The sequence below is a fragment of the Meleagris gallopavo genome, chromosome 11, assembly GCF_000146605.3.
Source record: "Meleagris gallopavo isolate NT-WF06-2002-E0010 breed Aviagen turkey brand Nicholas breeding stock chromosome 11, Turkey_5.1, whole genome shotgun sequence".
Classification (NCBI taxonomy): domain Eukaryota; kingdom Metazoa; phylum Chordata; class Aves; order Galliformes; family Phasianidae; genus Meleagris; species Meleagris gallopavo.
Window position 1 is genome coordinate 3,128,048 of NC_015021.2, and position 22,271 is coordinate 3,150,318.

The window sequence follows — 22,271 nt, forward strand, 5'->3', positions numbered from 1 at the left end:
AAAAACGTACATTCAGAAATACGACTATTTTGTAAGAGATTTTAAATATGTTATGTGAACACTAATGTTATTTCTTTCACATATCTGAGAAAACTGGGGAAACTCTTCAAGGATTTTGAAGAGCAGGCATTGTAAGTGTAACAGTTAAAGAGAGACTGTCAGCAAATAATTTGAGGTTAAAAACATAAGGTATGTCAATCAAATGGCTTCATGAGAAGCAGTTTTTGATTTAAAAAAATCTGTTATCTGCTTTCAGAGTAATACAAGTCTGAATTTTTTTTTTTAAAAAAAAGCTATATTGAGTATTAAATTGTTTTGACATAATTTTATATCACGTGATCTGCAAACACAAACCACGTGGGTCAGTTGCATTATGTAGAATTAACAGGATCCATGCTAGTTCGACCTGTGGACCATTTTCACAATGCAATTGTCAGTGAAAGCCTATTAGCGATCAAGGCTTTTATTAACAGATATCCTCAGAATTTCTTCCAGTAATAGTGTTTGACGTTTTTATCCACAATATAAATGCTAAAATCTTTGTGGATAAGGCTTGCTGATAGAGCAATGACTGAAAATTTAGAAGATAATTAGGTCATATTAAGGATATTGAATTATTTGAACATCAACTTTGTCTGTTTGTAGGCAAATGCACCTTAATGTTCTCCAAAAACAAAAGAAAAAATGAATCAGAGAAGGAATTCAGGCTAACATTGCAACATAGAAAACTTCTCTGAGGTAGAAACAGAACTAGAATGCAGTGAAGGTACCAGCATGAATGCAAAGTGTCTGAAGTTTTGAGAGTTGATATAAGCCTTTGATATACAAAAAAGAGCTTATAATCTAAAATAAGGAAGTGCTCTTTCCTCTTTGTAAAAACACTACAAATCTGCACTGCTAATTCTCATTTTAACAATCCCTGAAGGACTTTCAGATAGCAAAAAGGGTGTTGCAGAAATGAAGTTCTTTCATTGTGAAATTTTGACTTACAGATGATAGATGATATAAATTCAGTACAATAATGTTTTTTCTGAGCATGCTATGCTGACAGGATCAAATCCTGCAGAAGTGAGACGGACTTTCTGATTGAAACAAGAAAAGATGGATCAGGAGATGCAGGCTTGTATCTGTCTAGTCTAATAACAAAATTGAATGGATAAAATCTAAGAAGAGTGAAGTTCATAGATGAGGATATTGCAAGAAGGATTGAGAAGCACCTCCACCAGACGAAATGTAAACTCCCAGTGGTCATTTGAAAGATCTCCTTGGAGGATACGTCTGTACTGACTGATTCTGCTTAGGACCATCTGTAAAAGATGGGGCTTAAAGCAAAATATGTGTTTAGTTTTGCCAATTTGATAATTTTAGGAAGCTACATGCTGATATTGTAGGTAACTTTCTGCTTAAATTGACATCTATTTGCATCCTTTTGGGAGATGTTGTAAACTCTAATTATGCTTAGATTCAATCAACTTGCACCATATATAACTGAAAGGATATCTTCTGATGAGCAGGTAGTTTTGCGAACAAAGATGCTATAGTTTCTGATGGTTAGATACAGAAATATCCTTATGCTTGAAATACAAATTTCATACAGTACTGTACAAATTATTTAGAGAAATCAGATCATTGTCTGAAGGCATTAAAATGAAATATAGATATCTTAGAAATCTAATTTCTCACAGCAGAATGTGTGTACACAACTGTAGTAGTGATTTGTAGCTGCAAGTTGTGATTTTCATTTTACTTGCTATCTGTACATTCTTTTCAAGTATTACTATAATCCATATGGAGGAAAATAGTAGTATTAATAATCATGAGTATTTCCTGTTGTATGATCATGTTCTTGGTTGAGTCTAGTGTAAAGAAGAGAAATCACTCCCTCTGAGGTACATTGTGGCTACTGTTTGATTGCAGCAGCCTTTTGAGCCTACAGATTTCTGAGATCAAATACATACAGGATCTATTGAAATAACTTTTTTTACTGGAAAGGGAGCATCTATAGTTCCTCTAAAGCACGTCTAAAAGCCCTAAAGTGTTCCAGGCTTGGAATAAAGCTCCCATCCACCATGGCCAATTTTCAGCTTTTAGGTGTTTATTACAACCTTTTCTTCTTCATGGTAATTTTCCTCCTCTTTGTAGCATTAATAAAATACTTATTGCTTTTAATTGCTCAGGCACATGACTAGTAGGATTTCTCAGTGGGGAAGAATCTGAAACTTCCTGAGTGCTTCCAGTTTATTTGACGTGCTATAAATATCTCCTGAATTATATTCTATATAATTTTTCAATCATGTTCCACAGCACTCTGCAATATCTGTCATCTGCTTTGTATCTACATCTCAGTTATTGCTGACTTCAATCAGTAATATTTAGGTTAGTTTCTCTGAGAAATTCAGCTGAAAGGCTCTGAAAGATTCACCCTATAGCAAAGATTCATCTTCTATGGATGAGTCATTATTTTTATAAAACTTTAATGAACTACACCAAGAACGTGCAAGTCACAATGAGTTTACAAAGGACGGTATTTATTATTTCTTATCCTGCTTTAATCCAAAATACTGCTGACTTCTAAGGGCAGGCTCGCTCTTAATCTAAATGAAGCAAAATAGGTTTTACAGAAAGAGATTTCAAAATTACTTCCACTGTGTGTTAATGTCAACAAAATTACTTGAAAAAGTAATAGTTAAAAACACAATAGGCTTTAAACAACACGGATCATGCACGGAACGTAACCACTGGTTATCTTTGAGCAGTTAGAAACTAAAATGGAAATGATCTCTATAGGCCAAATTTTTCTTGCTCCCTACATAAATTCTTCAGTATTTTTAACTGCATTTTTTCTACTTGGGAGATTTAACCTTAGTCATTTTGTGTGCCAGCCTTTGTATTTCTATGTATAACATTTTTTGGGGGGATGATAGTGGGGAGCATTGCGAACAGCTGAGCAGCATTTGATTTTTCACCCTTTTCCACCACCCTCTACAAATCTCTCAGCAGGAGAAGGTTTCTGATTTCTCTGCTATACCTCTATCCCTATCAGATAAGTTGCCTTTACAATAATGGAGTAACTGAAAATGTAAGTCTGGTGCATGTTCCTTAAATTTCAGTAGAAATTATTTTCATTGATCATATGAATAATTTCTGTTGATTTCATTGGTCCTATATTTGTCTCTGTGACAAGTGTTTGTTTAAAAATTACAGAGAAAGTTGAAATATTCCATAAACTGGACGAGAAATGCTATTTTATTTTTTAGATTAATTGATAGGTGCTCTATTTTTTGCTGAAGAATAGGATATTTAGACGGTCTAGTATATTTGCTGATGTCAGAGAACCTCTAAGGGTAGAAAATCCTCACTTTTCTAGGTACAAGCTCTTAGTAATAAGAGTTCACTTGGATCAAGCTCTTGCATGCTTAAGTAAGAAGATGAACTATGGTGCTCTACAGCTGCTTCACTATACTGCAGTTATAATCTGCACAAGCAAACATGAGCAAATTGATTTCAAGTATATTGTGAGCAACTTTAAATAAACACATCTGTATCATCTAGGTCATCATCATTTTAGGTGCATCTAAATATCTTCAAATGGTAAGATGTTTATAGCCAAAAGAAACCCAGAACATCTCAGAGAATCTAGAGATCTAAAGCAGGCATATCTGAGTCAGATCAAAACAGTAGCAAATCAGATTCAAGCACAGCAACATTAGTCTTCAGGTAGGTTACTGTATAGCCTGAAGTTCTGAAGTAGTCCCTCCAAAGCTGGTGGATCAGTTCTTAACATAGTGCTTAATGCATCTTGTTTATTCTGACTGAAATATTGAAGAATTGGTATTGCCTCAAGCACAATACAATTAGCACGTGACTAATGGCAAGAGGGAAAGGACAATTTCTCATCACTATTGTGTTGCTCAGACTCAGACATCAGTGAGAGCAGATCCCCTAGTGTCAGAATTGCCTGGTAATATACAAACTTGTAGAATGGCATGTGCTGACATGTGCTTTCCTGCAACATCTCTACTGGTTTTATCACTGGTTTTATCTCCCTCATCATGGAGAAATGTCAGCACCCAAATCTGAAACAGCCCATGTGCTTTGTTGCTTTGCATTGCTGATCTACCTGGTAGTGCATTTAAATGGTGAATTATTTCATTTTCTGTGTTAACTCAGTCTCCAATTAAAAATTGTTGCTGAGCTAGTGTCAGTGCAGCTATGGAGCCAAGCTGATGAGAAGAACTCTTCTGAAATATTCTGGGTGTTTTTGCTAGCTGAAGATTTTACCTTGCACACCTAAAATGATCTAGATATGTTAATTTAAAGGTGGTCACAAAGATGTCATACCCTTTATTTTAGAAATGATAAAAGCAAGCCATCTGAATATAATGCTCTGCACTGTGTGGTTATACTTGGTGTCATGTGCTGAGCTAATCAGCTCTTGCTTGGTTTCTGACAACAGCCAGATTAATTAGTGTAAGGGTGCTGTGTTAGAGGAGCTGCAAATTATTTGGGCTGCGGAAAGTACACACTCTTTGTATGAATATTGGATTAGAAAAACAGCACTAGAATGATGAATAGGAAACTAGGATGTGAGATTTTCAGCAAGACCCCTTTATCGTTTCAGACTCTTATCCATGCATACAGGCATCTTATTCCTTCCTTTAAAGACAGTTGCAGATCTGATACAACCTTGGTGTTTCTGCACATCTCACTAAACACTTCGAAGGAGTGCCCTGTGAAGATGGAATGCTCCAAGTGTAAAAGAAAGCTCCAAAACAACTCAAAATAACTGGGGATGTGCCTTAGGCTCCCAGGCGTTATATTTAAATGACAAATGTAGAGTGAGACTTCCAGATATCCTCTTCTTTCATGTTTTATGCTTAGGGCCATAGCAACCAAAATACCTTGCTGCACTGAGACTTGAGATAAGCTGAAGGAATATTTAATAAGCCAATATGCAGAGATCACTAGGAGTAGGTAGGAGTTTGAAAGCTCTGGTTTATAAAAGTAACTAGGAAATTGTGCTGGTAGCTAAAAGATCAAACGTTCAGCTTATCAAAGGTTATGTTTGAAGTTTTGGGAAACAAAATAAAGAAATTTCTTATTCTAAAATATGCCTCTTGTGGCATATTTTCTTTGACCATTGCACTACCAGTAGTAACAGCTGATTTTTCTGAGTGTACTTTTTAGCAGTTCTGCATCATACAAGATTATTCCATGCTAAATGTTCTGCAAACAGTGTGTAAAATTGATTTCTTGTCCTTACTTAAGGTTGAGTAAATGTAAATTTCAGGTTCTTGATCTAATAGTAGTTGGCTTCACGCCCTGGCTGGGGTTCCTTCTAGAACATACTTTGTCTGAAAGTACCAGTCCTTTCTTAGTCCTCTGTTAATATTGAGAGAAATATTTTTGTTGCTGGACTAGGGCAGCAATTTTGAGTTTTTTCATTTGGTTTATGACACCAATTGAGTTTGTACCTTAAACCAATTTTGATACTGTATTGTTCATCTAGAATATGGGCTTCAAGTAATTTTATAGACAAGAATTATAGTAGAATTGATGAAAACAAATTATTCTTCCCCATTTTTTGGTAGTTTTGAGTGAATATACTTTTTCTATTTTAAAGAAGAATTAAAAATATAAATCTGTAGAGAATCAGAATTGTATGTGTTTTCTTGTGAAAAATCACATTCATTTGAAAAATAATAGATTTTCTTTGAAGCAGAACCGAAAAGAGTGAAATGGGGCTATTTCTACTCAGCAAAATACCAAACATTTCCCTGTTTATTTATAGGTCAAGTCTGAAGGAGACATGGAAGCCAGGGAACATTCATCTGGCTAGATCCCTAACTTTTCCAGCACTTAAGCTTTGCACTGTGAATAGTCTTATTGATTTCAGTGGGATTATTTATAGTACGTAAAGTTAAATCATGGGTGAGCTTTGCAGGATTGGGATCTGCAGAGACAACTGGCAGATTTAAAAGCACATTATTCCAAAATGCACTGAAGAGTTCTCTGTGTTTTACTAAGTGCGCTTTATTACACAAAACTAATCTCCTAGTTATAACTAATCTCTTGGAGCTTGATTCTGTTCATTCTCATTTCAGTAAGTGCAAAGTCATTTCCTGAGTCAAGTAGTTTGGCTTTTTTATTCTTTCTTCCTTAATTATTATGTAACCTTCCAGGCTTTACAGAGTAGGTCCACTGTATAAATTGGATTAGTCCTCCCAAAACCTGGAATTAAAGCTGCTTGCAATGACTAAGGATCTAGCCCATAAACTTAACTGGAAAGCTTTCTGCTGTACAATGGTATAATTAGACTGAAAGACTTATTTTCAAGAGTTGTTACTACCTGAAAATGAATGCTCACCAGAGTGTCATTAGCAAAATAGCAAAGTCACTTCCTGAGAATGCTAAAAATCCAAGCATTCTGTGCTGTTTGCTCAACTGGACTATTAATATATTGTTTGTATCCTGTGTTACTGGTGTAGTAAAACTGGCCTATTAACTATAATATATACATATTTTCCTAACCAAATGGAACTGGTGCAGGGCAACAGATAACTGTCTGCCAAGCAAGACAAATATTCATGACTTTTGATAAAGAGTTTTTCAAGGGGTACTGAAGTCTTTCAAAAAGCACATAAATAGCAAAATGACTTACATTTGTAGATAAAAATAAAGATCATCAGTACTAAATGAGCTAGAGTAAGATTTTTGTATGTAATGTCACACAGTTTGTCGCTGCATGTTAAGGAGCAGGCCCCTCATCTCACAGAGAAAGAGGCTACCTGGCTTCAGAAGGGCCTTGGCTAATCCCTGTTATCCTAAGATGTGCGGGTGGTTGCTCGGGGAAGCAGTGCTTCTCATGACCTAGTGCATGAAGGCATAAAATATGGCTCTAAGAGGTGATAGCTGGTAACAGCTGCTGGATTGCTGGTGATACTCAGACAGCACCCGTAGCAAGCACCATGAGTAGTGAGAGGCACCTTGCCTCATATGGGTGAAACGTCTGCATTTGTGAAGGCAGCAAGAGAAGCAGCTTCACTCCCTGCCCCATAGCTGTGGGGCCTGCAGCATCCCCTCTACCTTATCTTGCAAACCAGAGTCATGGACCAGGCTGTGAGAGGTGCTGCTTGCCCTGTACAGTAGAAAAGCCAGCGCTAGGGGCAGTGGGGGCATTTCTGGTTTGCCCCATCTGTCTGCTGATGAACAGGGCCCTGGGGGTGTAGTCCCTGTGCTTTGAAAGTTCTGCTGGGTCTTTCACAGGCTTAGAAAGATAGGTTGAAAGAAGGTCTTCTTAATGCTGTTGGCTGGCATCCTTCCTGGCAAGAAATCAGATATTGCTAAAATCCTAGTAAGACTTGATTATTTGTTGGAAAAGATAAAAGTTTTTTTCACAGTGGATGATGTCAGTCCCTGCTATGAGCTGTAGTTCTCCCAGCTGTACTGAACATGAGGTCCTCGTTGCTCGGGGCAGAAAATAAGCCGTGCCCACCTGCGTCCCACCTCTGCCTTGGGAATGCGCTCCCTGTGGCCCCACACAGCGTTTCCTGAGACAGAGCGTGCTGGTGCTCAATGGTAGAGCAGCAGCTGGAAGAACACTACAGCAGTAAGGTCTGTGGCTTTCCGTACAGATATGACTACTGTTGCAAAACATTTTTGCCTGTACTTAAAATTTGATGATTGTTGTGCATATGAATGCGAACACTGGTTTTTAAAAGTAATATTCTCATATGTGGTCTTCTTTTCAAAACTCCATCTTGATGTATCATCAGGGTGATCCATCCAATGCCATCAGCCAGCACGCCATTTTCAAAGCAAATTATAAAATGATGTGAGTGTGAAAGCTAAGACATGCTTTATTAAAAGCCAGCTGTTATCTGAGAGAGGTTTCTCAATCTAACAGCAGAGAATATTTACGCTGAATAAAAATAGTGGTGCCTCTAAAAGTTATCTGGCCAAATTAATAGTGTCAGTTTCTAGGAGGCCGTATGAGGAATTTTTTGTTTCATGTTTCTCTTTGTCAAGCTCTTATACCATTTTGTCCCACTTTATGTGTTCATGCTTCTGCAGTGCTGTAATTTGACCATTGAGAGCTAATCTGGTGCATAATGTATAAAGTGAAAATATTTCCATGTTATTCATTTTTATCCTAATTTGAATTCTGAAATAGTTGTTGAGCTGGCTAAATAATGGCTTATTGGTATATTTTTATTCATCACGTACAAGTTGGAACTTTCTATTGGTTACCCTAATCTCCTAATGCAACTGTTTGTAGTATTTTAATCGCAGATTACTTCTTCCAAGAGCCATAAAGCAGCAAATATGTAATATGCATGTTGCCTTTAAATACAGGAAAGGTATGGCACTGAGATGAATGATAGGAGAAGAATTATTTTATGCAACAAAATGATCAAAGGGAAGTTTCTGGTAAAGTATCAGTTGATAGAAATTTGTGCTGAGCTAAAAAAAATCTGCACATTTGTAAAGTCTACTGAGAATCAATTTAAAATGTGAATTAATCTAGTACTGGCAATCATAAAAACTAACACTAGAGAGGGGAAGAAAGGCTGTATCAGCATGTCAGGGTAATAAGAAGATGAAATTTTTTCTTCATTGTTGGATTATAAAAGTAAAAGCTGCTAGTCAGCTGGTTGAGTGAATGGTAAGATATTATCATTAGAAGAAATGTTGGCAGAAAATCTTATCACCCATTTTCCACATCTTTCTAGTTGAGAGTATAAGTACTCAAGTAAGTTTATAAAAAAAAGAGAAATAGAAGATGTTTCTCAAAACAAAGCTACTGTATTTTCTCTCATCCAGTGGATACGTAAATGTTTACTAATAAAAGAAAAAAAAAAGAACTTGTAAGCATGACTTTGTCTGCAAGTCCTGGGGAACATTATGCTATGTATAATTGTATTTAAATAAAGGAGAATTGGAATACTTTCAAAAGCAGAGACCTATGACATTATTAACGCTACTAATTAAATCTTCCTGTCAGGAAGCATCTCAAAACTAATTTAGAAGGACCTCTAGGACCTGCTAGCACTGTGCCTGCCTGTGCAGCTGTGCCAGGATGGGCATTCGCTGGTGGCAGTGTGGTCTTGTACTTGTTTAGCAAGGGCTGCAATGTGCAACACCAATCAGCACCGCTATTTTCTCTCTTTCTACCTGAGTAGTCCTGTACATGTTAAAAACAGATATACTGGTATCAAGTTTAAAAAGTAAAAACAAAAACAAAAAATCCCATTTTATGACTCACTGACATGAGAACATGAGGGAAGAGAGAAATTTCATAACTTTTAATAAGACTGCCTAGGCATTTATATGCTGCAGTGAAATAGCCATCCTTGCTTCAGCAATTTCTGTTCGCATTACTCTCCTCTGATAATACTAAAAGTGTTTATTTTTATGAGAAAGTAGAGCAAATGAGATAATTTGAGCTGGGATCAAGTTCCTTATTCCTAAAATGCTTAAGTTGCAAGTCCCCTGCAGTGCCTGTGTGAAGGTCTGCACACGGACATGGAGCTCGCCAGCCTCTCACATCCTTGCTCTGGGATCTGATAAAGAGCTGAACCCATCTCTGTCGCAGAATTATAGGATATTCCAAGTTGGAAAGGACACATAAAGTTCCTCAAGTCCAACTCCTGGCTCCAGACAAGACTACCCAAAATTGAAACCATGTTTCTGAGTGTCATCCAAACACTACTTGAACCTGAACATGGCTTGTTGCCATGACTATTGCCCTGTGGCACAGTGATCCTTTCCACAGATACCCACACCAGACTATTCAATTTCAAAGTCACAAGGATCTGATGGCCTAAAAGCACTGAGTTTGCAGTTTCCTGTTCTGAACCAGTCTCCTGACTGCTTTTTTTTTTTTTTTTAACTATACCACATGGAATATCTTGCAGACCGTTTCATTAAATCATTATTTTTAATGCTTGTTTTAGCTTCCTATTTATTTATTTTAAAGAGAGAGCAAAATATAAGTAATGCATTTTTCTAAAGGGAAAAATTAGGTATAAGATGGGAAGAAGGATTTTAGACTTGTGTGAGCCTGAAAAAAAAACCAAACACTTGGTTACTCTTGATCCTCTAGTGAGGAACTGCAGGAAGAAAAAGAAGTCATGATTTTCTGTGCACTGGGTGTTTATGTGCTTAACAGTATTCAGCTTCATAAGCTGCAATAGAAACTTCTTCTGGTAGGTCTTTCATCTCTATAAACAGCTTACTGCAGCCATCACGGTTAATTTGATTAGTGGCACTCAGACGTAAACCCAGTGAAATAGCAGCTTAAAAACACTTTTGCAACTAGCAACTATATTGGGAATTCTAATCTTTGTCAGAGATGCACAGGAGGACATCTACTTCTCACATTTCTGAATGTTTCTAAACTATTTTGAACACTTATGTGCTGCAGGAATGACATACAAAGGGTGAGAAAGATTATCACCTGACAGAGCTTTCTTGAATTAGGTCACTGGAGGCTGTTTCATTTAACAGTTGATTTTTAGCACATGAGAAAAAGAACAAGCTTTCAGTCTCCCTTCTTGCGTAACACAGGGAAGTATTTCTTGATGTGTGAATACAGCATGCATGACTGTGGTGTTGGAGAAGAAAAGGCAGTTCCTATCTCAAATGCCCTCTAAAGGAAGGAGATGATCCATATATCTTGTATCATTTGAGTTCTGCATGTGTTACAATTAGCAGCATGGCACAATGCTGTAAATTGTCTTGTCAAACTACCTATGCCCATTATCGATAGTGTCCGTTTGTTCCTTAAGTTGGATAACGTAGCAGATTTGCCTGCAGAGTTGATGAAATGCCCTGATTTTTTGGGTCCTATAGATTTGTAAATCAAAGATATGAAATGCAAACTGTTACAGTAGAAGAGAAAAGGAGAGAAGAGGCAGGCTTTTACAGCTCATTAGGGGAGGCTTTTGGTACACAAGGATGTTGGCATCAATTTTATGTATGACATGTAGGTGGCAAAGGCAAATGCTGGTACATGGGAAAGGATATATTTCCCTTCTCTTTTCTGTTATGGAGGAATGGTTATAAAAATAAATTTAAAGGCTATACCTCATTGTATCTTGCTACAGGAAAGCTGAATGGAATTAGCTTTTACCATAAGATCTCCATTTCCATCAAATAATAGCGTAGTTTTAATAATCACCGGTTTAGTATGTCTGCTAAAATGATCAATAGTGAAACGGTTAAAGTGAAGGTATTTAAGCACTGCCACTTGATTTTACAGTTAAGACCTGCTGAGATATATTCAAGCTGCTAGCATGAGTGGCTTTCAAAAATGAAAATATACATATATTTAAATCAAAGTTTAACTTCATTGACTCGACAAATATTAGGAAAGAGAAAACTAGCCAGCAGTTGATATGATGGAACAATCTTGTCATCCTATGAAATATGAATTACACATGCTGCACGGGATACCTCTTGATCCAGATGGGTTTAATATGCAGTGAGATCTCTTCCAGGAGCCACGTGTATCTGAAAATAGTTGCATATGCTATGGCATATCTGATCAGTAATTTTGATCTGAAATTTCTCTGTGGTTTTTATGCAGTATGTCCTTTCCATGAGTATCTAGAATTGACTTTCTAATGTTATGTGTTTAATTACTCACCTATTAGTACTTCCTATCAGCCTCATGCCACAACAGGCATGCTACTTGATTTTCTATTTGATGTGAACTAAACCAGTTAATATGCTCAGAAGTTTTGATAGTATATATGGTAGACTATATGGTTGTACTTGATTTGTAAGCACATGTTGCTAGCAAATGAAGGAATCTTGTCCTTGACAGCTGGCTTTTCCCTACCAAAAATTTCGTAACTTGGATCAATCTATTTTGTCTGAATAGATTCAGAATACTTTATCTAAGTACATTCTAGGTACATATGAAAGATGTTTTGGCTATGTTTGCCTATTTATTTTAGATAAAAGGTAGCTTAGAAAATTCCATCTGATTCACATGCAATGTGCTAGCTGCAGTCAGATGACAATACAAAACCAGAGGTTCTTTAAACAAAATATTCAAACTCTCTGATCAACTGCACTCTGCTGTCTGACTAGCAACAGCTTTAGCCATCTCACCATTCTCTGGGAAAGCAGGTGTCTGGATGGATGAAAAACTGAGATCAGGTAAACAACAATGACATATGGCTACCAGAACTGTCCGTGTCTTTTGAGGAATGCCTGACACTATTGAAATACATGTGGATTTACACTCATTTATTATGTTGCAGTGAAACAAATCATTCAGTCCTATAATCAGTTTATGATTAAACAAAGACTGTGGCATTATATTTGTCAATAATAGCTACTCTATATGTTTGGATTTTGCTACACAGCTCAGTTTCAGGAGTCTGAGCAAATGACAGTGAAGTAATGTAAAATTGGATGGCTCAAAGGTCTGCTTAATAAGATACAGAGTATCTTATCTCTAAATAGTATGTGTGGACTTAATAGGACCCAGATGTTGTGACAAACAGTTATGCAGACAACAGGGCAAACTTTCCTGGCTTTTTAAGGAGCTGCATACTCCAGTCCTAATGATGTTGATGGAACAGCAGAAGCCTCAGTTTCTTATAAATGACTTGGTGTTGTACTGAAAAATGTCATTTAAACTGCTTGGTTTTCAATTCACAGACGTGTGAAGTTGTACAGTTTGTACAACTTGTAGATCTCTCTCATAAGACAATTTATATTTTAGTCAGTGCTAACATTGCCAAGATCCCCTTAGTACCAAGAAGATTCTTGATCTATTTGGAAATCCCACAGCTTGCTCTTCTTGTTGCTTATCAGCTGCTCATTACAGAAGTGGGCATGGTGTGGATGGGGCAGACTGACTTCTTACTCTCGGACTCACTGCCAGCATCAGAGGAAAGGTTAAATTTCAGAAATCTGTAAGGCCTGGCTTGCCTTTCTGCTCATACCGGGGATTCCTGGGGTCCTTGCTAACAGACAAAGTACAGTGTTGCCAAAATCCATACTTAGTAGAAAGAGAGAAGTTTTCTCTCCAAGTCTCTCTCTTAGTCTTAGTCCTTTGTGGGTACTGACCACAGAAAATTTGAGATGAAAAGGAAACAAAATATTTACCATGAACCGCAATGCTTAGGTGAACACTGCTGCTGCTGAAGAGAGATGCCATCAGACACCAGTTTTTCAAGACTTCAAAAGTTCTTTCATTACAGCACTGAAAAAGCTGTATTGAAATATACCTGGCTCTGCTTACATAATCTATCCACCTATCATAATTATGTATTGTAAAATTCAGGTTCAGCAAGTTCAGCATACTGCAAGTACATTCCTGCTTGCAAGTAAATTGCATGTTTAAAAAGTTACAAGTACAGATAAAGAAGAACACAAAAATCTTCTTAGAAGAGTTTGGAGGATTTCAAGGTTATGAAACTGATTCCCTGTCTTAAGCTACGTAGAGAGTTCATTCTCAGAAAAAAAAATGGTACTTCAAGTTCTAAGGTGGCACAAGCCAGCAAATTCAGGCAGCGAGCCCATCTAAGAAAGCGATTTTTTGTAATCACAGAAAACCTGAAGCTAATCCAGTGAGTTTGAAAAAAAACCCACCTTTTCCCCTTTGCATTAATATAATGTAGAAAACCATTCTACTGAGCAGACAAAAAATCTGACACCAATCTCTTGATCTCTGTCCCACAAATCAAGAATGGTACCCATTAATTACTTCACCCAATACCTTTCTGCACTGTTTAATGGAATCTATTGCAGTGTAGAAAAGCACTTGCTTCTGTATCTTGCTGCTTTACAATTGAGCAAAAAGCCTTACAAGAATTCTCTCTACTCACATATATATATATACTATCTTATGTGTACGTATATGCATGCATATAACAACTTTCTCAGATTGCAGGCAGAATTTGGGAACTGCAGAAACTTTGAAAAGCTGGGAAATACCCATTTCATCAGCAGAAATTTTTGCTTTATCTTTCTGCTATCTTGTTTTAATTCTTTCTGCTTCTTAAAGAATGTCTCTCTATCCTGTTTGGGTTCTATAGTTCCTAAATTACTGCTTCTATCTGTAACTACAGTTGTGCATTGTTACAGTGTCTGATTTGCAGGGGGAAAGCAATGGCTGTGCTTTTATTTATTTATTTTTTAAAAGCAAGCAGTTTCCATACTCTTAGTGATTCAGTCTGGGAATATGTAAATATGAGGCTAATAAGTTTAATGAACCTATAGGATATCTGTATGAGGAGAAACTGAAGTAGCATGGAGCTATGGAAATGTATGTTATCACATGCTGGCCCACAACACTTTTTCAAGGAAAAATGAAAGAATTTCATTTCAGAGGTTTTGAACCTCTGGCTGGCTGCTGCAGAGCCCTCCTTAGTGTGCAGCCCGGGGCTGCTGCACCCTCCCTCCCCCAGCAGCATGCTGCAATAGAACAACTTAGTTATAAAAAACCTGCAAGAGCGGTGGTAAACCAGCTCTGTCTTCTGTGCATGCAGCCCTGAATGTCAGATGCCTGCAGAGGCCAGCACGTAACACCCAGAGGCACGTAGGCTGATTTTGATGATAATCTGAGGAGTGCCCTATTTAATTTACCTACTCAGTAGCAATAGTTAAGGAGTCAAACTCAGATGAAAGTGTAATTCAGTGGTACTTCTTTCCTGCTTTTAATGAAATCTGAAACAATAGCCACCTGTTGCAGAGCATATTTGAGTATTTTCAGTTATTATTTCTGCTCCATTTAAGGGGCTAAAACCATGCTTGAGGGAAAGTATTAATCATGCATCAAGTAATACTGGAATTTGGTTAGTAGCAGGTTAGTTCTTGTTCATAGCAGATGTTCTTTGTAGCAGAGAGGCTTGGGAGGCAAATTCACAGTTAACAGAGCACTCTCCTGTTGTTGCAATTGTTCTTTTTTGTCTTTTGTTCTCCCTAGTCAATCTGTGTTACAGTCATGCAGGAGTACAGCGTGACTAACACACTTCGAGGAGACTTCTTTCTCCTTTCTGGAGCTCAGCGTGTGGAGTTATGGCTGGCATTGTGGTGAGGGCCCTCCCCTGTGCTCTGGGTGCCAGATCCCATCAGTGCCCTCCTGTGCCCTGTGGGAATCGGCATGACACAGCTGATGTGAAGGGCACCACACAGAGCTCAGAGCTCTGCGCATCCTGCTTTTCTCTTCTTTTCTGCTAAAGCAGAACCTAACTCAAATGATATTTCATTTGTATAGCACTGCCCCCAGTCTTGGCACCTCTAGCAAATGCATAGCGATACGAACGTTGGAAGCGATGCTTTTATGCACAAGATGGATTTCCCATAGAAGTCAATGGATATCTTCCCTCAGCTGCAGCAGGCCAAAAGGGCTGCTGTCACCAACTCATTTCCTTTGCAATGACTCTGCTCTTTCCCAAGTTGTGCCTGTTTTAAGCCCAGCTTTCACAGTAATTTTTATTGGCTTTGTGTGCTTTGTGTAGCAGTGAGCAGAGAAGTTTTTGTTTACACAGTGTAAGACTTAGAAGCCACTGTGGTGTTTATAATCCATGACACTCATTTCACATCTCATCTGTTATATGAGTGAAATGTGAAAATAATTATATTTTTCTGGCATATAAAGTGGCTTACAACCAGCAGGAATGGCTGGGGTTATTTTCAGTCTTCTGTGTCAGTGTCATTTAACACCAAACACTGAAACACTTTCTTCTTCTTACGGCTTTATAAGTGCCAAAGCTACAAAACTACTGCAGCTCACAAAGCCACAACATTCTCAACAGCAGTGGTGTGGTTTTGGTTGTGTTTTTTTTTTTTCTTTTCTTGTTTTTTAAATAATTGTTTTTATTTTAATATGGTATCTATGGACAGAATCAATATTTTTGGTTTGCTGGTCTTGTAAATAAGCACAATTTGTCAAATTTTGTTATCCATGTACATTGAGTAAAGTTTTGGTTGCAGTACCTTCCATTCACCATATACAACAGTGCTGGGGTTGATACCTGATCACTAGTGAGTAAAAATATTTGACTGGAAGCTGTTTATACTTCTTTTATTTTGCACTAGAAAAGGCAAATTTTTGGAAGGAAGGAAAAAGACAAGACTGTACTGTCCCCTATAGAGTATAGTGTCAAATTGCAGCCAACACGGTGTTTAAAGATTCAGAAGGTAAATGAACACTACAAAAACTCTTAAAAGAGTCACTGCTGTGTCAAAGCAGAGTCTAAGAATGGCAAAGTTAGGAAGCATGTAATTTCCTAAGAAATTTGTGACTTTCTTTGAAATGAGACAAAGACTTAGGATTTGTTTATTTCAGATTTGTTTATTTGGGATCTTCTTGAGAGCAGAATGTGTTTTAATTCTGACATAATTTCCATCGTGAACATCATCTTTATAACCCTCTCGATTACAACTCTAGAAATGATTGGTTCCTTAGGGCAGTGCTTTGATGAAGTTTGCACCGCAGTTAAAAAGTCTGTAGGACAGTTTTCTGTTGAACATCATAGACTTCAGATTACATATCTGGTGCAAATGTCATAATGAATATTAGGACAACCAATTTGGTTGCATACCTAAATACATTTAAACCAGAGGGCTCCAGGCTTGCCTTTACGTCTTTAGATATCTATTATACATCAAAGGGACGTGACAGTTGTGCTATGAACCAAGAATATTCACAATCACAGGGGGAAAAAATGATGTGTACTTAGCAGAACTACAGCGCAACTCATTAGAAATTAATTAAGGAATTCACTGTGAAATCCTTATAAAGACAAAGCACCCAAATTCACTGCTCACTGCTAGCCTATTGGAGTATCTTATTAAAAGCTGAATTTTTCTCAAGGTTTAAATGTTAGAAGACAATGTGAGTTTTACATGAACAGGGATTACAGAATAAGACACTAAACTTGAGCCAGAGATATTTCTTCTCTGATTCTGGGAAGGAATATTCAGTATTCATTCCTTTTAAAGTTGAAGAAAAGATAAAGTCAGATTTTTCTGTTACAATATTAATATGATGAAGGAGGACACAAAAGTCATTAAGGGCTTGGGTTAATCAAGATTTCTGTCATTTATAGACAAGTTAGGCCATTACCATAAATTCAGTATAATGGGAGAGAGATCTCTTCAGATTTAAGTGAACTACGTTCAGTGACTTTCTGGGAACGTTATGCAATGATTCAAGGTCCAAGTTCAGTCCACTGTAACTATGCATCCATATAACTAAGTGATTCATGGTCAAATTGTATTGCTGTCTTTCACTACTGCGTATGTCAAATTTGTCCTTCCAAAGTGTAGATTTTCAGATGGGAAATTATCAATGTCTATATACAGTTAATCTAAGAGTCAGATTTTTTGGTCATGTTTGAGGGTGACTTACGAAATAAAAGACTAACCTGAAGCACATACTAGGAGAAAAAAACGGAAAGGCAAGGAACTTATATATCAGATTACAGATGGTTTCAGACATTCAAACATGTATCAGTGTAGCTAACTGAAACTTAAGGGTTATGTTGAACTTAGTTTCTCTAGTTGTGTATGGTAACAGTTCAATATGGTAGTATTTTTATCTGGAGTTAGTTATCGTTATAGGATATAGTAATTGAGTGGAGTGGTTACATATGAAGACAGAAGTATCTCTGGGAGCCTGTCCTCTTCAGTCAGATTTGAAACCTCATCCCCTTGATACACACAGACATTTACTTCTTTCTAGTGATGTGTTTGTCCTAAGGTCAAAAGAAGCACTTCATTGCTCTCTTCCTACCTCTCTGAAGATTTGGAGTGACTCTACAGAAGGTGTTCAAACAAGGAAGACCTGGTTTTCTTATTCACCAAAGAAGACTGAGGTGTTGTCATAGCTTATTACTTGTTCCATGCAAGACATTTATTTAGGATTTATACTTTTTATATAGGATTTATAGGCATCTAACAGTTGGATAGGAGCACTAAGTCTATCCGCAGTCCTAGACAAATATCTAGTGCATTTTTGGGAAACACATGCTTTTACGCATGTATTTAGCACTTAAGCGTTTGTGTTAAGTTGGTTTCAGTAACCTCTTCTGTGACTAATCTTACTGCACCTCTATTGCAGGACATGCATGATGACATAAGAGTAAGTTTCATGCAGTCCCAAGTCACATGATGGGACTGCAGCTCTCATTCCTTTACTTACTAGGAGCTCAAAAGATAATTTATTTTTCATATCATTAAAAAACTTTCAATACATATTTTTTTTGTCATTTCAGAGGTCTATCCTAAGTGATAGGATATTGTTATACCCCTATGGAAAACATAAAGCTTGTGGTATGTTAATCATCTATTTACAATTCTGCATAGAACACAAAGCCTTTGTTAAAAAGTACTATTTTGTTTCTTTTGAGATATATTTTTTAGTAGTTTTATACTTTTGCTGGAGTGCAAGGAATCAGTGCATAAGCCACTATCTATAGCTGTCTTACACAGAATAACGCAGGCAATTTTACATCTTAATTGAATTTAACTAACCAATATCCAGAGACTTGATAGTGGGAAAGAATGACACACTAGGTTATGGAACTTAAGTACCACAACGAATAAATGGTGCTTCCAGTTACGTCATTGAAAATCCTTTGGAAGTCAGCGAAGTTAGATTGTTGTGTGGGTGTGACTGATGGCAGATATGGTCTATTAACCATTAAATAAACGAATAATCTAAATACCTTTAATTACTGTGGCTGCTGAAAGCTGCTCCTGTGGCATATAGAAGTTAATTTTTCTTGTTTTAACTCTCTCAACAGCAAAAATAAAATAGGAAAGCCAATTTTCTTCCTGAGTAAAGCAATATCTTTATTTCCCATTTCCAGAGAGACTGATGTTTCAGGTCCAAGCAAATAAATGAATACATATTTACTTAGAGATATTGCCAAAGCCTTAACCCTAAAATTATAGGGCTGTCAAGGAGCAACTAACCTCCTCTATAGCTATAATGCCTTTTCTTTCTTTCTTTCTTATTTTTGGTAGTATTCCAAGCCTCAGAGATGCTGTAGATTCCAAAGTAAAGCATTAAGAGTACCTATAAATAAAAAATAAACCCTGATACAGCTGCAATGAAAGGGTTTCTTTTTCTCAATTTTATTGCAGACTAAAGTTTGTGAGTTGTCTTAGTCTTCTCAAAATAGGCCTTGCAGAATTGCTGTCCTGAAGTATTCAGGAATACAATTTTGCAATCCACGGGGTCTCTTCTAAGTGCTGGAGATTTTTATTTTATTTTTGAGTATCATCACATATTCCTGTTTCTCTGTTTCATGGAATGTATTTTGCTTTTAGAGTGGGAATGGAAATGCACATATGAAATAGAAATACAACTATGAAATAAATTCATCTTAGAGTTTTATAATTCTCTATTTTGACATCATTGCACACAGTAATTCAGAGAAATCCTGGGAAGAGGGTATCTCAAGCATTTTCTGTGATATTTTTACTACTTTACTACATTTTCAACTTCTAACACAGTTTCTTAGAGGAAGAAGAAAAATAGGTTACAACATAAATTTGCCTCTTGTATATGAAAGTACAAGTGTTACTAATTGTGTTTCACAGCTATCCATATCATTTTATGACTTATTTCTTAAATCTCTAAATTTTCCATAAGTATGATTCTTAAATCTCTAATTTTTCTGTAAGGATGAATTTAAAATGCTTAGCACTTCTCCCCTAATCATCAGGATAATTTAGTGAATCTTTTAATTGGTACTGTTCAGAGTGACTGATATCTGTACCTGAAATTAGGCACAGATTCAAACAACGAAGCATCCAGTAGCATTCAATTTAAGGTATTCTGTATTTGTTATGAATTAGAAATAACTATTATTAACGGTTGTCTTTGCAAGGCTGTGTGTTTTACAATTCTGTACATGTACCTGGCTAACTGGCCATAAGCAAAATACAGTTTAATCCTGATCTAATTTATTCTGATTCTCTGCTCAAAGCGTCTTTTGTTGCTGCCTTTTTGGGAGTTAGCAGCTATTGCAGAAATAGGACATTTGAATTTTGCAGTAGCATTTGCCTTTGATGTATGTTTCTGCTGCCATCTTCCTCATGTGATGTTTGGTCCTTGGTTTTGGGATAGGCAGGAGCATGGGAAAAAGTCAGCCAAGCCCTGCCAGGAATAGAAGGAGCAAAGACTTTGTGCAGTCCTTTGTAGTGTAGTGCCAGCCTGAATAACACTGCAGTTCCTGCAGACTGAAAACTTCCTTAGAAAAGTTAGGCATTTTAAGGCCTTTTGCACTGGAGATGGAAAAAAATCCTTTATCTTGGGAAGTCCTGTCACACTTTGTGCTTGAACATGGATTACGATATGGCAGCACTGGAAAGTCGTTCATCTGGCAAAATGAGCAGAATTTTGCTCTGCACTGTGCAGTGTTTTATCACTGCTAATATTCACAAAGTGTTCCCTATGGATCTAAATATTTATTCAATGGGATTCCGTGAGCCACTGCTCTGGATGTCGGGTTTCTCATGGTTTCTCTTTCAGACTCAGAATCATTTTGTGTCAGCTTGGTCAAATACACGGATTTTCTCTTACTTTCTGGTTAATGGGCACATCTGGAATATCTGAGTGATTCTTTATATGATTTATTTCATACTGATTACTTTTTTTTCCTCAAATATCTTCCCAGAATTTGTCATTTAGAATCTTTTCTACCGGAAATAACAAAAGAGAAGATAATGTTTTTATTACAAATGACTAACAAAATGGTATTGGAAGGGAATGAGGTGTAGGACTGGAAAAGAATGCTCTTGTCAACTCAGATTCTGGTGCCTGGAAGAGAAGAGCCATGGTTATGTATTATAACCTCAGAGGAGCCACTCTTCTCAGAATTGTACACAGCAGAAATTCTAAAATGACAACACTGATGCTGCAATTTAAAATAATTCATTAAATAGGCATTAAGCTTCAGGTCTTAGCAGTTCTCATGCCAGCTAGTACATCTGAATAACTAAGTGTAATGTTAATATTAGGTTTCTGTGTATTTTTTTCAGACTCTTAGAACTACAACTTTAGGCTTTGATGCATTAAGAGATGGAAAACCTGCACTTTTATTAAAGTAGTTTGTGAAGTAGGGGGAAATTTCATCAGAATATTATAAATCACTACTGGAAAGAGAATGAAAAGGTGAATCTATTTTGATCTTATTGCGACTTGACAAGATTTTGCATAACTGAAATATAAGATGGATCAGTTGCGTTTGAGCTATTATATTTGTGGTTTTTTTATTTTACTGTAAAACTAGTTATTAAAGAGTTTTTAATAAAATATTCTGTGACAAATCCAATGTATTTCACATTGTTGTTGTTACAAAATAAATAATCTCTTTTGCCATAGTTTTAAATTCTTGATCACACTCTTCATTTAGACTCCAGGAAATAAATGATTTATTTCTTAAATTCAGGTTTCCAAAAACATTTGGATGTTTGTGATGATTGTGTTTGGTCCTATCCAGCTGCAAAGACAATCCATGTCCTGGAGAACTTGCACAGCACATTGTCTCAGAGTTATGTGATGGCATACTGCTGCAAAACTGATGATAGCTTCTGTCTACAAGTGATCTCACTGAATTCAGTGAAGTAAGATGTTATTCTAAATGAGCCACAAATGGGACATAAAGTCCTGTAAAACAGATATTTTTTGTGTAAGTATCTTATTTATGCTGATAATTCTTGAAATCTGTCAGTGTCTTGAAAAAAAAAAAAAATAAATAAAAAATCTACAGATGCCTTTTACTTCAGATAGTTGAATTTTCCAGCACTGACTCATAAAGATAATGTCTTTGTAGTGCCATATAAAAAAATGGTATTGCTTGCCTCACTATGACATTTTATTGTATATCAATCCCAAAGGAAAATATCTCTAAAGACATTTTATCTGCACATGGAAAATACATCCGCATGCAAGGAAAGCTAATGGGAGACCCATGTTCTGTAAGACCAGAGCCCACTCCACCCTCCTCAGTCTCCAAGCGTAGTACATTACACCAGGCTTTCCCTTACAAATCAGCTGTGCAACTTGCCCCCAGCCAGGCCATGCAGGAACTGCCTTCTGGATTTGCTGGCTTCAACTTTCTTCTTAATTATCTGTGAGCAGCCACCCCAAAAAGTTTCATGAGCTGCATTGAGGTGCTCAGTGACAGAATCCTTCATACTGGCAGATTTCTCATTCTCATGCTGTCAGGGTCAAGCTGCTCACTAAGCTCAGGGCAAGGCAAGGATTTCTGTCAGATAAGTTTAAGTATTTG